We start from the raw sequence: 10,575 nt of genomic DNA, 5'->3' as shown, positions 1-10,575 counted from the left end.
TGTCACAGATCTAAACAGATAATACACTTTACAAGTGATTTGGGGCAGGACGCCTTCAGCCATTTTTCTATCTTAAAAATTTTAAGTGAAAAAAAAAAAAATTTAAGTGGCCCTGGCCGGTTGGCTCAGCGGTAGAGCGTCGGCCTACTGTGCGGGCTTCTCCACCCCTCCGCCGCGCTTTCCTCTCTGTCTCTCTCTTCCCCTCCCGCAGCCAAGGCTCCATTGGAGCAAAGATGGCCCCGGCACTGGGGATGGCTCTGTGGCCTCTGCCTCAGGCGCTAGAGTGGCTCTGGTTGCAACATGGCGACGCCCAGGATGGGCAGAGCATCGCCCCTGGTGGGCGGGCCGGCTGGATCCCGGTCGGGCACATGCGGGAGTATGTCTGACTGTCTCTCCCCATTTCCAGCTTCAGAAAAATGGAAAAAAAAATTTTTTTAAGTGGTCTTTTGAGCCAAACTGATGATATATGCTGTGTTTGCCTTGTAATGACATTATAAATAAATAGTTGCCTTTACTCTCATCATGAATTAAACAACAGTGTTCTGTGCCTGTTTCATTTTGTAATTAACTTGCATTTCCTTAATTTGAAGTTTGCATTATTTTGGAATACTTGAAGTACTTGAAATTTAGTATGTTCATTTCAGAAATACCAACAACATAATTGGATGTTTAACTTTATAAGTGGCATTGAGTGTTGTATGAAATCAATATTTTCAGCCTGACCTGTGATGGTGCAGTGGAAAAAGCATGGACCTGGAATGCTGAGGTTGCACGTTTGAATCCCCGGGCGTGTCTGGTCAAGGCACATATGAGAAGCAGCAACTATGAGTTCTTGCTTCATAACTTTTCCCTCCACTTACTCTGTCTCTTTAAAATCAATAAATAAAACCTTTAAAAACATTTTAAAATAACTTTAAATTTATTATTTATTTATTTATTTTTAAAAATTTGTGCTTGGCCTTTTGTGATTGGTGAACTAATTTCAGTATCAGTCTTAATTTCAACTGTTTATTTTTTTTTACAGGGACAGAGAGAGAGTCAGAGAGAGGGGTAGATAGGGACAGACTGAAATGGAGAGAGAGATGAGAAGCATCAATAATCAGTTTTTCGTTGCAGCACCTTAGTTGTTCAATTGATTGCTTTCTCATATGTGCCTTGACCGTGGGCCTTCAGCAGACCGAGTAACCCCTTGCTCGAGCCAGCGACCTTGGGTCCAAGCTGGTGAGCTTTTGCTCAAACCAGATGAGCCCGCGCTCAAGCTGGTGACCTCGGGGTCTCGAACCTGGGTCCTCCGCATCCCAGTCCGATGCTCTATCCACTGCGCCACCACCTGGTCAGGCTTATTTTTATTTTCTTAAGTGAGAGGAGAGTAGATAAATTCCCGTATGTAGCAAACCCAGCAACCGTCGTCTGGGGTCAATGTTCCAAATGACTAAGCTAACCTCAGCACCTGGGGCCGATGCTTGAACCAGTCGAGCAATTGTGTGTGAGAAGGGAGGGAGAGCCCGACCTGTGGTGGTGCAGAGGACAAAGTGTCAGCCTGGAATGCTGAGCTGGCCAGTTCGAAAACTGGGGCTTGCCTAGTCAAGGGAAATATGGGAATTGATGCTTCCTGCTCTTCCCTCTTCTCTCTCCTCTCTAAAATGAATTTTTTAAAAGAATTTTAAATGAAAGGGAGGAGTGCTCACTTTGGCAGCACATAGATTAACCATACGGAGAAGATTAGCATGGCCCCTGCGCAAGGATGACATGCAAATTCGTGAAGCGTCCCATATTTTTAATACCAATGACTTACTTCAAAGACAGAACAAATATTCCAAAAATTTATATGGAACTAAAAAAGAACATGAATAGCCTCAGCAATCTTGAAAATGAAGAATAAAGTGGGAGGTATCACACTTCCTGATATCAAGTTATACTACAAGGTCATTGTACTCAAAACAGCCTGGTACTGATATAAGAACAGGTATATAGATCAATGGAACAGAACAGAGAACCCAGAAATAAACCCCTGCCTTTATGGTCAATTGATATTTGAGAAAGTATCAATAGTTAAGAGCATACAATGGAGTAAAGACAGTCTTCTTTACACATGGTGTTGGGAAAATTGGACAGGTACATGCAAAATAAAAAAGAAATAAAACTAGACCACCAACGTACACCATTCACAAAAATAAAATCAAAATGAGTAAAAGACAAATATAAGTCATGAAACCATAAATATCTTGGAAGAAAACATAGGCAGTAAACTCCAATATCTCTCGTAGCAATATTTTTGCTTATTTATCCCCATGGGCAAGCGAAATAAAGGACAGGATGAGCCTGACCAGGCGGTGGCGCAGTGGATAGAGTGTCGGACTGGGATGTGGAGGACCCAGGTTTGAGACCCCGAGATCACCAGCTTGAGCGCGGGCTCATCTGGCTTGAGCAAAAAACTCACTAGCTTGGACCCAAGGTCGCTGGCTTGAGCAAGGGTTACTTGGTCTGCTGTAGTCCCACAGTCAAGAAACATATGAGAAAGTAATCAATGAACAACTAAGGTGTCACAACAAAAAAGTGATGATTGATGCTTCTCATCTCTCTCCATTCCTGTCTGTCTGTCCCTATATATCCCTCTCTCTCTCTCTCTAAAAAAAAAAAAAAAGACAGGATGAACAAATGGGACTATATCAAACCAAAAAGCTTTTGCACAGCAAAAGACACCATGAATAAAGTAAAAAAGACAACCCACACAATGGGAGAACATATTCGCCAATACGTCTGATAAGGGGTTAATAACCAAAATTTATAAAGAACTTCTAAAACTCTACAGCAGGAAGGTAAACAATCCAATTAAAAAATGGGCAAATCTGTTACTTTTTACACCCTGACTTCCACACCCTTCCAATGTTTTTTAAAATTATCAACTTTTAGGAATTCTATATTCTGGATACTAGTATTTTATCAATAAAACTTTTCTGATGAATGTGTTAAGAGTCCATGTATTTATTTATTCATGCATGCTAGTGGTCCTCTAAGTGTCCCAGCATCATTGTTTGGAAAGCGTATCCTTTCAAAATCTAATCCTTTCTGTTTTTCTCTAACAGTTGAGTGTATATGATTTGTGTAGGTTTTATTGTGAGGTCTCTATTCTGTTCTATTTATCTGCACGTTTATGCTTTCACATGTACTATCAATACTGATACTACATATGTGTTGAAATCTTTTGATGTGGGCCCTGTACACTGGATGTTTTTGGTAAAACTGTTCTTGCTATTTTCAGTGTAAAAACCTGGCAAATATTACCTTTTCCAGGAGAGCAGCTGTAAGACAGTTTGATATTTTCTACCCCTACTCAACTGTGTGATAGAGACTTCAATTCTGAGGTGTCTGTTCCAAAATGCATGACCACTCTTTAATGAGGCAAACTTAGTACAACCGTAAAAATGGATTAATATACAAAATTCCTCATCAGTACTCCTGAAATTAACTGAGGACATCATTGAGGAAAATGTGACAGAGAAATGGTCACAGAATAGAGAAAATCACAAAAAAATGGAGTCTAAATATAATATTGTGGGTTAAATCATGCAACAGAAAATGGATGGTAGTGTAAAAACATGTGAAATCAAAGTAGAACCTATGATTTGGTTGCATATTATAGCAATGTTAAATTCTCCATTTGACAAATATACAATGGTGATAAAAATGTTCACGTGTATTCTGCTCACAAAAATTAGGGGATATTTTATCACTTCATATTCAGTGAGCAATACAGTTAATGCCTGGGCAGTCCCAGATTTATTCATTATCTATTCCTGGACCTAGTGCCATGCCTCATGCACAGAAGGTCTGCTGTAAGTATGTATGGGTTGAATGGAATGAAGTAGAAAATGAAATGAAGTAGAGGATGGTTTGGGGGGACACCTTCCAGGAGTAAGAGAATTGATGTTTCTTCAGCTTTGCAAGGTTATATCTTTCCAGCTCTCTAGTATTAAGGGATTATGTTATGCTGATATAAACTACATGTATCTTCCATGTCCCCTCTTCTGGGCTGAAGCCCTAGAAGGAAGAAGTGCATTGGATTGTTCCTGGGAAGTGAAAAGGAGAGCGGTGTTTTCTCCACATCTTATGTGAGGCTTGGGGAAGAGATCACCTCACAGGACGCCTTCACAACAAACTGAAGCTGCTGCAAGGACAAGCAAAGAAAGTACTTGAGTTAGCATTCCTGAGTTGCTAGGTGTGGAAAGGACCCCCACATGAAATTTTTTTTCAAATGCCTAAGATAGATTTCAACTCACCTTTATAATTACACAGGTTTGCACAGCAACCAACCCTCACAAATGTACAAGAAAATCTACCTTTTTTGTTTTCCATGACTGATGCAATCCTCATATGTACACACACACACACACACACACACACACACACACACACACACACATTCCAAACCTGCATAGCCAAGGCAGAATGGGTTTGAGGAATATCTGATTAAGTTCAAATTGTTCAATTCTGCCCCAAGCAACAATTTCAATAGACTATTTGAGCATCTGCAGACTTTCCAGTCTTCTGCTGTTCTTCCTGTGGCTCTCCAGTCCAACTTCATGGGTATCTGGAAGGAAGAGTATGTTTACACAACCTCTTGGTGATGCAGAGGAAAGGGGTTCTTGGATGACAGACTAAGGTCACTGTCCTCTAGTTCCTGAGAAATGGACATCCCATGTCTTCCACTCCTTGAGTGTCCTGCTGTGTCTGATGCTGACTTCTGTGACTGATGGACTTGTGATCTGTTCCCTCGGCTTCATTTGTGTCTGGTGAATTGACTCCATCTTGATCTTGTATGATCGTTGCACGTCCTGAGGTCTGGCTGCAGTACCCAGTTACTCCCAGCCCTGGCAGTCTGTCCTCTTGCCTTCAGGATTTGCTGCCTCCACCACGGGGGTTCTTTATGTTGGGTTCTAGATTTGGCACGTGCTCCTCACTCTTCATGTGGGGGTCCTTTCCACACCTAGCAACTCAGGAATGCTAACTCAAGTACTTTCTTTGCTTGTCCTTGCAGCAGCTTCAGTTTGTTGTGAAGGCGTCCTGTGAGGTGATCTCTTCCCCAAGCCTCACATAAGATGTGGAGAAAACACCGCTCTCCTTTTCACTTCCCAGGAACAATCCAATGCACTTCTTCCTTCTAGGGCTTCAGCCCAGAATAGGGGACATGGAAGATACATCTCTCCTCATCTCACCTCCAGCTTCCTCTTTCCCTGTAAACCATCAAGGCCTGAGAGATGAAGTGTGTTTGTTCCTTCTTCCAGGCATAGGGCTTCTTTGTTGGATTGTCTTTCTCTTAGCGAGTCATCTCTCTGGGTCTGTAACACTGAAACAAAAGGGCCAAAAAACAATAAACTTAACAGTTTTTGAAATTAAAAAAAAATGTTCACGTGATAGGAAGCTGAATCAAGGTATATGTGAATTTTTTGTAGTAGTACTTAGTGACTTCCATATAACTACAAAAATTTTTCCAAGACAAAACTTGTTATAAATAGGTTTAACCAATGTGAATTATTTCTTAATAAAATAAATAGATATGATCTAATTTTATTTTACCTTCTCATAAACATTTTCATATTACAAAATGTTTATGGATAATCATATGTAATTAATACTAAATGGGTATAATAAAATTATGGGTGAACTAGTAGGAAGTTAACTAGTCACATAAAGGTATGCGTTAACAGGTGTGCATTAAAGTGGACGGACACTTGGCGGTGCTCTCTGCAGCGTGCTGGTGCCTTTCCCCACCCCTTCTTATTCCTCTAAAGGTGTCTCTCTCTGTTCCTAAGCTCCAAGGTTCCTTCTTTTGCCTCTGTAACTTGTTTCCTGAAGCTTATTTATTTATTTATTTTCTGAAGCTGGAAACGGGGAGAGACAGTCAGACAGACTCCGGCATGCGCCCCACCGGGATCCACCCAGCACGCCCACCAGGGGCGACGCTCTGCCCCTCCGGGGCGTCGCTCTGCCTCGACCAGAGCCACTCTAACGCCTGGGGCAGAGGCCAAGGAGCCATGCCCAGCGCCCGGGCCATCTTTGCTCCAATGGAGCCTTGGCTGCGGGAGAGGAAGAGAGAGACAGAGAGGAAGGAGGGGGGGGGTGTGTGGAGAAGCAAATGGGCGCCTCTCCTATGTGCCCTGGCCGGGAATCGAACCCGGGTCCCCCGCACGCCAGGCCAACGCTCTACCGCTGAGCCAACCGGCCAGGGCCAAGCTTATTTTTTTGATGGCTCTGTTTTTCTCTACATACACTTTTCTTGGCTCTAGCAGTTTTGCTAAATCAGTTAAGAGCATTGTCCTAAAACAACAAGGCTGTAGGTTCTATCCCAGATCAGGGCAGAGAGGGGAAGCGCCCAGAAGATGCTCAACTCAATGTAACAACAAGTGCTTTCCTTCCCCCAACCCCTCTCTCTCTTTCTCGGTCTTTTAAAAATAAATAAAAATTATATCATGGCTAGATATATCGCTTGGTTGGAGCCCCTTCCCAGAGCACAGAGGTTGCCAGTTTGATTCCCTAGTGCAGCCACATGCAGCAGCAGCTAGATGTTCTTGGCTTTTTCCCTCTGCCTCTCTCAAAAAAATTTTAAAAAATTTTCTTTTAAAAACAAGGAGCAGCCTGACTGGGCGGTGGCGCAGTGGATAGAGCATCGGACTGGGATGCGGAGGACCCAGGTTCGAGACCCCAAGGTCGCCAGTTTGAGGGGAGGCTCATCTGGTTTGAGCAAAAGCTCACCAGCTTGGACTCAAGGTTGCTAGCTCGAGCAAGGGGTTACTCCGTCTGCTGAAGGCCCACGGTCAAGGCACATATGAGAAAGCAATCAATAAACAGCTAAGGTCTCGCAACAAAAAACTGATGATTAATGCTTCTCATCTCTCTCCATTCCTGCCTATCTGTCCCTTTCTCTAACTCTGTTTTTGTAAAAAAAATAAAAATAAAAATAAATAAATAGGCCCTGGCCGGTTGGCTCACCGGTGGAGCATTGGCCTGGCGTGCGGGGGACCTGGGTTCGTTTCCCGGCCAGGGCACATAGGAGAGGCGCCCATTTGCTTCTCCACCCCCTCTCCTTCCTCTCTGTCTCTCTCTTCCCCTCCCGCAGCCAAGGCTCCACTGGAGCAGAGATGGCCCGGGCGCTGGGGATGGCTCCTTGGCTTCTGCCCCAGGTGCTAGAGTGGCTCTGGTCACGGTGGAGCGACGCCCCCTGGTGGGCAGAGCGTGGCCCCTGGTGGGCGTGCCGGGTGGATCCCGGTCGGGCACATGCGGGAGTCTGTCTGACTGTCTCTCCCCTTCCAGCTTCAGAAAAATACAATAAATAAATAAATAAATAAATAAATAAATAAATAAAAACAAGGAGCAATGTTGAAAAACATATCACTGTTTCTACCTTCCTTCCTAAAATCAATAAATTTAATAAATAAGCAAATTTAATTATGGTTCAGTATATATACATGGTCCTGTTATAATCACAGTACTGTTGTTTTTTTTTGTATTTTTCTGAAGTTGGAAATGGGGAGGCAATCAGACTGACTCCTGCATGTGCCCGACCGGGATCCACCCTGCATGCCCACCAGGGGGCGATGCTCTGCCCATCTAGGGTGTCACTCTGTTGCAACCAAAGCCATTCTAGCGCCTGAGGCAGAGGCCATAGAGCCATCCTCAGTGCCCGGGCCAACTTTGCTCCAGTGGAGCCTTGGCTGCGGGAGGGGAAGAGAGACAGAGAGGATGGGGGGGGGGTGGAGAAGCAGATGGGCGCTTCTCCTGTGTGCCCTGGCCAGGAATCGAACCCGGGTCTCCTGCATGCCAGGCTGACGCTCTACCACTGAGCCAATCGGCCAGGGCCAATCACAGTACTGTTTTATAAACTTTTTAAATTTATTAATTCTGGAGAATCAATGGGGAGAGAGGAAGAGATAAATATCAATTTGTCTGATTTATGCATTCATTCGATGGTTCTTATCAGGGAATCAAAGTCACAACCTTAATCTTTCAGGATGACACTCTAACCATTTGAGCTACCCAACCAAAGCTCATTATCCAAATTCTTCTTTTTTACTTCCATGATTTGTTGGTACCTTTTTTCTTGTATGTCCTGGCAAGTTCAGTGCTTCCAAACTACACTCTAACCAATCATGCAATCGAGCCAGGCGAGGGCTGACATTTAGTAAGTTGAATTGTAACATCACCACAATCCACAATTTATTATTATTTTTATTTATTTATTTTTTTTCAGAGAGAGAGAGAGAGGGATAGACAGGGACAGACAGACAGGAACGGAGAGAGATGAGAAGCATCAATCAGTTTTTCATTGCGAGTTGCAACACCTTAGTTGTTAATTGACTGCGGGCCTTCAGCAGACCGAGTAACCCCTTGCTGGAGCCAGCAACCTTGGGTTCAAGCTGGTGGGCTTTTTGCTCAAACCAGATGAGCCTGTGCTCAATCTGGCGACCTCGGGGTCTCGAACCTGGGTCCTCTGCATCTCAGTCCAATGCTCTATCCACTGCGCCACCGCCTGGTCAGGCTATTATTATTTTTTAAGACAAAAATATTTTATTTACTGATTTATTAGAGGAGAGAAAGGGAATGGGGGAATAACACGAAGCTTCAGGTTATAGTAGTTGCTTCCCCTGTGCCTTGACCAGGAAAGCCCACGGTTGAACCAGTGACATCAGGTTTCCAGGGCCACGACTTATTCACTGGACCACCACAGGTCAGGCACTGCAATCCAGTTTTTAGAAAATTTTATTCATACATAAAGTAATTGAATAGTTGTTTTATGTTTTGCAAATTTCATATTTTAAATATAATCCTTTATCAGATATATATTTACATATTGTATATATACTCACACATGATGTGGAAATATTTCCCCCCTATCAGCGCTTTTTTAAACGTGCTTAGAAGTACAAACTTTTAAATTTAATTAACTTTATTTTTTTTTATGATTCATTGTTTATTGTCTTCTCTCAGAACTATAGCTAATTTAGGAATAGGAAGATTGTCTCCCATATTCAAGTATGAGTTTCACACTTTTATGTCTTATACTTAAAACTGATGTATTCTGACTTAATTTTTATGGATAGAGATAAGGGTCTTAATTTATTTCCCTGACACTAGGTATACAATTATCCCAGCATCTTCTGAGGAAAGACTTATCCCATTGGTTTATCTTGGGACTTTGGTGAAAAAGTAATTGATGGTAATATATTTGGATTCTCAGTTCTGGTGGTGCCTTTCTCATTGCTGCAGAGAAATGGAGCCCCACTTTACTGGCTTGCTTTCAGTGGCCTTTCCCCGAGGCCCGGTCCCAATGTCAACTTTAGATCGTCTAGGCTGCTCTTCCTCTCTGGTGGGTGATGACCAGCCTCACTCAGAACCCATTTGTCCAAATCTTTTTCTGGTCTTAAAAATTTTAAGAAAGTTTCCGCTAGCTAGCAGTTCTGGGTTGGTGTTCCTACAGGACATAAGACCTCTTCTCTGTAGAGTATCACTCTCTGCTGTTACACCCACACCTGAATTCTTGACCATTTCTAAAATTTTAAAAACACTCACCTTTTAAAAATAAAACTTAAAAAAACCTGTCGTGGCCATGTGATATTTCTGCTGAGCCACCGAACACAATTTAGCTCACTTTTTTTTTATTTTTTTGTATTTTTTTTCCTGAAGCTGGAAACGGGGAGACACAGACAGACTCCCGCATGCGCCCCACCGGGATCCACCCGGCACGCCCACCAGGGGCGATGCTCTGCCCCTCCGGGGGGTCGCTCTGCCGCGACCAGAGCCACTCTAGCGCCTGGGGCAGAGGCCAAGGAGCCATCCCCAGCGCCCGGGCCATCTTTGCTCCAATGGAGCCTTGGCTGCAGGAAGGGAAGAGAGAGACAGAGAGGAAGGAGGGGGGCGGGGTGGAGAAGCAAATGGGCGCTTCTCCTATGTGCCCTGGCCGGGAATCGAACCCGGGTCCCCTGCACGCCAGGCTGACGCTCTACCGCTGAGCCAACCGGCCAGGGCCTAGCTCACTTTTTATCTTGCCTCTGTAAGCTCTGAAAATACACTCGCTTTCCTCAAGAGTCATAGTGCCAAGAAATCAGACAATTTGAGGACCTTCCCACCTTCCAGCCACCTCAGGCTTCGGGCTCCAACTTTGCTGCTTTTCTTATATAAGGCTTCAGGTTTCCCAACATGGCGGCTGCCAGCGGGGCGCCGGGAGGAGTGAGGGGGAAATCGCCTCTGTTTCTTCAAAGGCTTCAGAGCCTCGTCGGGCGCCGTAGCCGGACGTTCTATCTGGATGACGCTTCCAGGCGCCAAATCAGATCGCGGAAGTGGAACGTTTAGATTCCTGGTTGGCTGCAGGGAAATCAGGTTAGTGTGTTCTTGTCTTTTCCTGTATTCCAAAATGTTTTGTGTCGTAGGAGGTTTGTTTCTCACATCACAGAGTAGCTGACAAAACTGAGAGGAAGTGGCGCGTGTGGACCCTGGAGTTATGGCGGTGGGAGGAGTCGTGTGGAAGGAGCTCACAGGTATTTCGGAGGAAGCAGGTGACTGCCTGTGGTTTGGGTGCTG

The 10,575-nt window shown here is 44.1% G+C and overlaps 1 protein-coding gene, 1 long non-coding RNA gene and 1 pseudogene across 2 annotated transcripts in view; 2 read left to right on the top strand and 1 right to left on the bottom strand.

Moving 5' to 3' along the window:
- Positions 1-1,680: 1,680 nt before the first annotated feature.
- On the top strand, positions 1,681-1,779 carry LOC136332693 (U6 spliceosomal RNA; annotated as a pseudogene).
- Positions 1,780-3,246: 1,467 nt separating this feature from the next.
- On the bottom strand, positions 3,247-10,226 carry LOC136332053 (uncharacterized). Its single transcript, XR_010730582.1, has 2 exons — positions 10,125-10,226; positions 3,247-5,347 (listed from the first exon to the last, which is right to left on the bottom strand). It is a non-coding gene; the product is annotated as an uncharacterized lncRNA (long non-coding RNA).
- A 156-nt stretch (positions 10,227-10,382) lies between these two features.
- The window catches only part of LOC136330160 (zinc finger protein 615-like), a 60,811-nt gene continuing 60,618 nt past the window's right edge, over positions 10,383-10,575 (top strand). Inside the window, exon 1 of the mRNA XM_066266662.1 lies at positions 10,383-10,532. The gene's annotated coding sequence lies outside the window, so the exon portion shown is untranslated. The remainder of the gene's footprint in view (positions 10,533-10,575) is intronic.

The sequence above is a fragment of the Saccopteryx bilineata genome, chromosome 3 (assembly GCF_036850765.1).
Source record: "Saccopteryx bilineata isolate mSacBil1 chromosome 3, mSacBil1_pri_phased_curated, whole genome shotgun sequence".
NCBI classification, from domain to species: Eukaryota; Metazoa; Chordata; class Mammalia; order Chiroptera; family Emballonuridae; genus Saccopteryx; species Saccopteryx bilineata.
The sequence above is the reverse complement of the archived record's forward strand: the minus strand, read 5'-3'. Positions and strand labels throughout refer to the sequence as shown.